General features: G+C 36.4%; 1 pseudogene; it reads right to left on the bottom strand.

The window, feature by feature from the left end:
• Positions 1 to 1908: 1908 nt before the first annotated feature.
• The window catches only part of LOC105054887 (tubulin beta-7 chain-like), a 9024-nt pseudogene continuing 2559 nt past the window's right edge, over positions 1909 to 8373 (bottom strand).

Raw genomic sequence — 8373 nt, 5'->3', positions numbered from 1 at the left:
TGCAGCCCATGCGCTCATTCGGCGTCTAGGAGGGCCTGTAGAGGTGGGACGTCAGTCATCTAAACTGATGGTGAGTCGGCGGTGTCCCACCCGATAGGAAGTCGGTGACGGGGGTCGGCTCTCAGGCGATCGGAGGCGACGTAGGCTCGTTAGGCCGATCCGCTTCGGTCGGGGTACAATCGGTAGTCGCTGCGGTGTCGCCCACTCGGTCGGCGAGTGGTCGGTCGAGAAGTGGTCGGTCGGATGGAGTCGGGTCGGGTCGGTCGGATGGAGTCGATCGGTATATCCCAACAGGTACCTTTTTTTCTCTTCTCATCAACCTCACCACTCCTTCTGAACATACGCATTTCCCGTTTGAAAAATCAACAAAGTCCCAATATTGGCAGGCAAGACCAAATAGAAGGCTGTGGACCACTTCATAGTGCCAAGAAGATAAAGAATCTACTGGAATCAATAGTTCTGCAAGAACATTAAAATTTATTTTTTTAAAAAAAAGGTATGGTTAAATGGTCCCCAACAAAAAAAGGAAAATGTTAGGAGAACAAGATCGGTGATAAATCTACGAAAAAAATACAGAAATAACGGATGGACCATTACTATTAGAGTTTGGATTCTCTCTAATGTCGAAGGGCCCAGTTCAGTTACAAGTGAGGATACATTTAAAAGGATCTTGATATCTCACCTGTCCATCTCGGCCCTCATCATGCACATTGCAAATGCACAAATGCTGGCAGGAAACAAAACAAGGCAAAGAAAGAAAAATAGCCTGGCTTATCACTTAATTCTTGATTAATCTGTGACAATCATCTCTGCCATCTCGTGTGCATCAAATGTGCCCTGTGCCGGTATTCATAAAGTAGACTAATAATGAATAATAATTAATGTTTGGTAATTTTCCCGGAGTATTCTTTTGCTTTAGGTGCGCCTGTAGTTATCTTTGTTTTCATGTCGTAACCCATATACGTGGGGATACAAACTAGGCAATATTTAGCCCCAAGTACTGATCAAAGGTGGTCTATCCTTGCATTATTTGATCGCCATTTGACCAGAAGTTATCCATTGACTGATCAGAGTTAACCTATAAAACATTTACAGAACACCTGAAGACAGAAGCCATGATGAATTGCTAAGTATTAAATGGGGAAAAACGTTAGGAAAATCGGGAAATTTTCAATATAACCATGTGCTTCTATCTTTTGTTCTTTTTGAGTGTTGTCATAGGCCCTAATAACGGAGTAAATATTCATTGCAACGGTGATATCCATCACCATTGTAACAAATCAATCAAAAATCGCGAATCGGTGAAATACAAGAATAGTATGGGGTATTATCCATGGGAATCGATGAAATATAAGGCAGTTGGTGAAATACAAGGTTTTCATTGATTGTTATAAATATGGCATGGTGTCACTGTTGCAACAAAATTTTTTTTCCTTATAACCACAGCATACCAAATAAAAAAGCCCTGACACCCATTTGGGTGCAGCACCCTGTCGCAACCTAAACTTATCTTCAATAAGCTCCTCTGCATGTAAAGCATTATTTGATCAGATTCCTACGGAGTCCAAGATAATTTACCATAACCACTTAGTTAATTAGGGAAAAAATCTACTTGCATTCAAAATTTACATCTGAAACACAAATGCATAATAAAACAATAACATCTTCAGCATCTCTATACCCATTCTTATAATATGAGCAAAGACATCTCAAATACAAGCCTCATCATCATGAACAGATGACACCCTTTACTCCATTATTAGCAGGATCGGATGAGCTAGAGGAGCTACCAGTACAGCTAACACCCCTTACTCCATTAGCAGGATCGAATGAGCAAAACCTCACAACACCACCATCAGCAGCAGCAACATGAATTGAATCACGAAATCAATTTAAAAAAACATCAATTTAACTTTCTGGCCCGGCCTCATCGCCATACCCCTCGTCCTCCTCCTCAGCCATCGCATCCTGGTATTGCTGGTACTCCGACACCAGATCATTCATATTACTCTCCGCTTCAGTAAATTCCATCTCGTCCATCCCCTCCCCAGTATACCAATGCAAGAAGGCCTTTCGCCAGAACATGACCGTGAACTGCTCCGAGACACGCCGGAACATCTCCTGTATCGACGTCGAGTTGCCCATGAAGGTCGCCGACATCAACGTGCCGGTGGGCAGGATGTCGCAGACGTTGGACTTGACATTGTCGGGATCCACTCGAAGAAGTAGGAGGAATTCTTGTTCTGGACATTGATATCTGCTCGCCTCCTTGGTGCTCATCTTGCGGCGGAACATGGTGGAGGGGGGTAAGGCAGCGGCCATGACGGGGTCGGCGGCGCACATCATGTTCTTGGGGTCCCACATTTGCTGAGTGAGCAGGGGAAGGGATGAGGTTGACGGCGAGCTTTTGGAGGTTGGAATTCAGCTGGCCGGGGAAATGAAGACAGCAGGTGACGCCGCTCGTGGTGTTGGAGATGAGGTGGTTGAGGTCGCCAGCTGGCCGGGGAATTTTTCCAGAGCATTCATTTGGCTTTAGGTGTGCCCGTAGTTGGTTATATATATATTTTTAATTTTAATTTTAATGCTGCAGCTCATTTACATGCGGATAGAAACTAGGAATTATTTATTCCCAAGGACGTACTCAATGGTAGTCTATCCTTGCATTATTTGGTCGCCATTCGACTAGAAGTTATCCATTGAGTCATCAGAATTAACCTATAAAACATTCGTAGAACGGTAGCAGACATGAAGAAGGAAGCCTTGGTGAAACGCTAAGTATTAAATAGGAAAAAAATTAGGAAAAAAATTGGGGAAATTTTGTTACAAGTTTGTGCTTCTGTCTTTTCTTCTCTCATGAGTATTGTCATAGACTCTAATAACCCCAGCATACAAAATAAAAGTGCCTTGCACCCACTTGGGGTGCGGCACCCTGGCACAACCTAGACATCCCAGTATCTTTAATGAGATTCTCTGCATCTAGAGCATTATCCGATCAGATTCCCGCAGAGTCCAAGATAATTTCTCATAACCACTTAGTTAATTAGCAAGCTTGGCAATCAAAATTTAGATCTGAAATACAAATGCATAATAGAACAATAACATCTTCAGCATCTCTAAACACATTAAAATATGAGTAAAAATATCCCACATACTAGCCTTATCATGATTGTTATGGGAGGACGGCACCTTTAATCCTACATCGATTGTGAATCAAAAGAAATTTTGACTTATATGGGATCATGGTTTTCTCTCCCCTGACGAGGTGGCTTTTAAATAGAAAAATATTATGCGGCCCAAGACAGTTTTGTTAAAATATAATGTTTGTTCTTTTTAATTTCTAAGTTATGTAATTTTTGATTTAGTTGTATGTTGGATTCGTATATGGGCTCATATATAGTTGGCTCATATTGTCATAGTGGTTTATGTATTGATGTGTGAACTTTTGTAGGATGTAGTAGCCTCACACATAAGAAGCCTTATGTACTAAGAAAAAAGAAAGAAAGAATCCCAAATTTATATTTCCCCCAATTTTTCATCTCATTCTCCACTTCAATCTCCTCCCAAATTTCATCAAGTTGGTAAACAAAGCCAACAAAAATGGTATCAGAGCAAGGAAGGTCAATAAGATTTGAGTTTGAAGACAACAAGTGAGAAAGAGAGTACCATTCAAGAAGATCTTCATGAAAAGTTCAAGCAACATATGTATGAGCATTAATCAACCTTCTATTTCTATTTTTGATGGAGAAAACTATGATTATTGGAGCATCAAGATAAAAATCCTCTTCATTTCACAAGAGATTTGTGATTTGGTAGAGAGTGGGTATGAAGAGCTATCTACTCCAACTAATTAACAAAAGGAGCAAATGAAGGACTACAAAAAGAAGGATGCCAAAGTCCTCTTCTTCATCCAATAAGTGTTGTCCGACAAGAATTTTTCAAGAATCATTAGAGCCACCAAATCAAAGGAGGCATGGGATATCTTGCAAGAAAAATTTTAAGAAAATACTAAGGTAAAAACTATCAAACTTTAAACTCTAAGAAGAGAGTTAGATAATTTGAGAATGCAAGAAAATGAGAAGTTAAAGGATTACTTTTCCAAAATCATAGAGATTGTTAATCAAATAAAGAGCTATGGTGAAACCATTACCGAGCAAAGAATATATGAGAAAATTTTGGCTAGTTTGTCTATAAAGTTTGATACCATAGTTATTATTGTTGAAGAATCTAAAAATCTTTCTACTTTAAATGTTCATGAGTTGATAGGATCTCTTGAAGCCCATGAGCAAAAATTGGTTAGGCATAAAGAATCATCATTAATTAGAAAGTGCCTTTTAATCTAAGCTCAAGATGTTTGATAAAAATTTTTAAAGAAAATCATCTAGTCATGGACAAGTTAAAGGGGAGTTATTTAGAGATGGAAACCACAATAGAGGAAGAGGAAAAAATATGAGAGGAAGAAGAAGGAAAAAAATAACTTTTCAAGAAATCAAAATGATGAAAGCACTCAATCTAGGTGCAACATATCTAAAAAGTCTTCTTATGTTGAAAAGATTGTTGGTTTAGGAAAAAACTCCAATGTTATAATTGTAAAAAGTTTGGCCATGTTTAAGAAGATTGTAGGTACCAAACAAGTGAGCAAGCACACTTCTCCAAAAAAAAATGAAGACGACCAAAGCATATTCTATGCATGTCAAACTGTGGAAGAGCAAAGAAATGATGTATGGTACCTTGATAGTGGATTTAGCAACCATATGACCGGTGACAAGTCCATCTTTGTTGACATTGATAGTTCTTCAATCTCATAAGTCAAGATGAAAAATGGTGCACTAGTCCAAATAAGAGGCAAAGGGACAATTACAATTGATATAAAGAAAGGGACGAAGTTCATCCATGATGTTCTACTTGATCCGGACTTGACACAAAATCTTCTAAGTGTTGGATAATTGATTAAGCATGGGCACATGGTGCACTTTGAAAATAATGGATGTAAGATATATGACAAAGGAGAGAAAAAGTAACTTATGGCAAATATCAATATGAAAAAAAAATAGAAGCTTTCATCTTATTTTATACTATGCAAAAAATATTGCATGGAAGATAGAGGTGAATGATGAGTCATGGCTATAGCACAAAAAGTATGGACACTTGAACTTTCAAAGCTTGAGAAGTCTACATCAAAAAAATATGGTGTATGGTCTACCGGCAATACAAGACAAGAAAGAAATTTGTGAAGGATATGCACTTAAAAAACAACATCGAGAGGTATTTTTAAAAGAGCATACATGGAGAGTCAAAGCATCGTTGGAGCTTGTTCATACCGACATATGTGGATCTATGAAAACTCCTTCTCATGTCGATAACATCTATTTCATTACCTTTATTGATGACTACTCAAGAATGATATGGATGTACTTTATGAGGCATAAGTCCGAGGCATTCACCATCTTCAAGAAATTTAAAAATCTTATGGAAAGATAAAGTGAGCACTATATCAAGGTGCTGAGAAGTGATAGAGGTGGTGAATACAACTCAAATAAATTTGAGAAGTTTTATGAAGATGTTAGTTTGCAAAGACAATTGACTGTTGGCTACACACTGAAACAAAATAGAGTTATCGAAAGAAAGAATCGTACTATTTTTGAGATGCTTAGATCTATGCTAAAAAACAAAGGCCTTCCAAATTTTTTTTGGGTGGAAGCAGTGTCACGACAGTGTATTTGATAAATAGATATCCAATAAAAGTTCTCCAAAATAAAATACCATTTGAAGCTTGATCCGATAGAAAGTCTTCGGTGAAGTATTTCAAAATCTTTGAATGTGTATGCTATGCACATATTCTAAAAGAGAGGAGGCACAAACTTGATGAAGTAAATGAAAAATATATTTTTGTTAGCTATAGTTCTAAATCAAAAAGTCATAGACTTTTTAGCTTGAAGCACAACAAGGTGATCATAAAAAAAGATATTCTTTTTAATGAGAAGGCTACTTGAGATTGGAAGGATAAGAAAGTTGAAAAAAATATTGTTACTCTTGATGAAGAAATTCATGATGTCCAAAATGAAGAAAATGAGGATGAAGGTTCACCACAAATTTCTCCAAATATAAGTCCATCACCAACTTCAAGCTCAAGCTTATCTCCAAATTTCACTCCCACAAGAATGAAAAGCCTAAGTGATATTTATACCACTTGTAACTTTTGCATGATTGAGTCTAAAACTTATAAAGAAGCTATACATGAAGAAGTGCGGAACAAGACAATGCAAGAAGAAATTAATGTGATTGAGAAGAATAAAACTTGAAAACTCATGGAGAAACCAAATGATAAGAAAGTCATTGGCTTGAAGTGGATCTACATGACAAAACATAATCCGGATGGATCCATTCAAAGATACAAAGCAAGATTGATAGCAAAATGGTACTCTCAACTATCCGAGATTGATTATCAAAAAATTTTTACACCGATTGTCCGATATGACACAATTAGAACTCTCATTTCTATGACAGCACACAAAGGTTAAAAACTACACCAACTTGATATAAAATCGATATTTTTGAATGGGATATTGGAGGAAAAAATTTATATAGAACAACCTCAAGGTTTCATCATCAAAGGTCACGAAAGTAAATTGTACAAGTTGAAGAAAGCATTGTATGGGTTGAAGTAAGCACTCCAAGCATGGTATTCTCAAATTGATGCCTATTTTAATGAAAAAGATTTTCAAAGAAATCCAAGTGAACCAATACTTTATGTGAAGAAGCAAGGTAATAACATTCTCTCTTTATGTTGATGATTTGATCATTACCGGGTAACAATAAGAATATGATTTTGGCTTTCAAAAATGATATGATGAGAAGATATGATGAGAAGGTATGAAATGAATGATATGGGTTTTGCTCCATTATTTTTTGAGAATTAAAATCAAGCAAGAAAAGATTGTATTTTATTTGTCAAAAGAAATATATAGAAAGCATTCTCAAGAAGTTTAAAATGGAGAATTGCAATGTTGTGGCAACACCTTTAGTGATAAATGAGAAGTTCATAAAAAAAGATGAAAGTGATAAAGCCAATGCACCACTATATAGAAGCATTATTGGAAGCTTATTGTATCTCACAACTACAAGATCGGACATAATATTTTCATCAAGTTTACTTTTCTAGATTCATGCAAAAGTCAAGCAAGATATACTTTGGGGTGTCAAAAAGAGTCTTGAGATATATCAATGGAATAAAAAATTATGGCATCATGTATGAAAGAAGCATAAATAATAATATAAAATTATTTGAATTTTAATGATAGTGATTGGGCCGGAAGTATTGATGATATGAAGAGCATATCGGGCTATGCATTTTCTTTTGACTCTGATGTCATATCTTGGACATCAAAGAAGCAAGACATTGTGGCATTGTCATCTGTGAAAGTCAAATATATCTCAACTATCTTGGCGGTATAATAAATAATTTAGTTGAGGAGAATACTAGAAGATGTGGGTGAGAAGCAAGAAAAAACCACTACATTACTTTGTGACAACAAGTCTACCATCTCTATGATAAAGAATCCTATCTATCATAGCCACACCAAGCATATCAAAATCAAGTACCATTTTATAAGAGATGTGGTAGAAGAAAATGAAGTTGAAGTGAAGTATGTGAGGACTCAAAACCAAGTGACGGACATTTTCACCAAGGCATTACCTAAAGAGAAATTCATCTACTTTAGAGATCTCATGGACATTCAAGAACAACCATTAAAGGGGAGTGTTAAAATATAATATTTATTCTTTTTAATTTCTAAGTTATGTAATTTTTGATTTAGTTGTATGTTGGGTTCATATATGGGCTCATATATAGTTGGGCTCATATGGCCATAGTAGTTTATGTATTGATGTATGAACTTTTGTAGGATGTAGTAGCCTCACACATAAGAAGCCTTATGTACTAAGAAAAAAGAAAGAAAAAACCCCAGATCTATATTCTCCTCTAATTTTTTATCTCATTCTCCATTTCAATCTCCTCCCAAATTTTATCAAGTTGGTAAACAAAGCCAACAGATTTCTTGATATGCTAGAGGCCAAAGTGGACAATACATCACCAAGATGGGTGCAACTATTTTGATCTCTGCTTTTCCTCCCCATTTCAAAATGCGAGTCTAGGATATAAGAAAGATACTTCTCTCTTTAATGAACAAAAAAAATCCATTGCAAAGCCTTTTCTTAAAAAAGTTGAAGACATTTGGAGTGCGGTTTATGATAGATACTTCGTCTCTTAGGCTTCTCAAATCTGTTTCCTCCTGTATAAAGTTTGTCAAAATGTTCTTGATGTGAACGAAACAATAGCAAATCTAAAATCAGTACCTATATTACAATCTGAGTAAA

Source organism: Elaeis guineensis, chromosome 1 (genome assembly GCF_000442705.2).
Source record: "Elaeis guineensis isolate ETL-2024a chromosome 1, EG11, whole genome shotgun sequence".
Lineage (NCBI taxonomy): Eukaryota > Viridiplantae > Streptophyta > Magnoliopsida > Arecales > Arecaceae > Elaeis > Elaeis guineensis.
The sequence above is the reverse complement of the archived record's forward strand: the minus strand, read 5'-3'. Positions and strand labels throughout refer to the sequence as shown.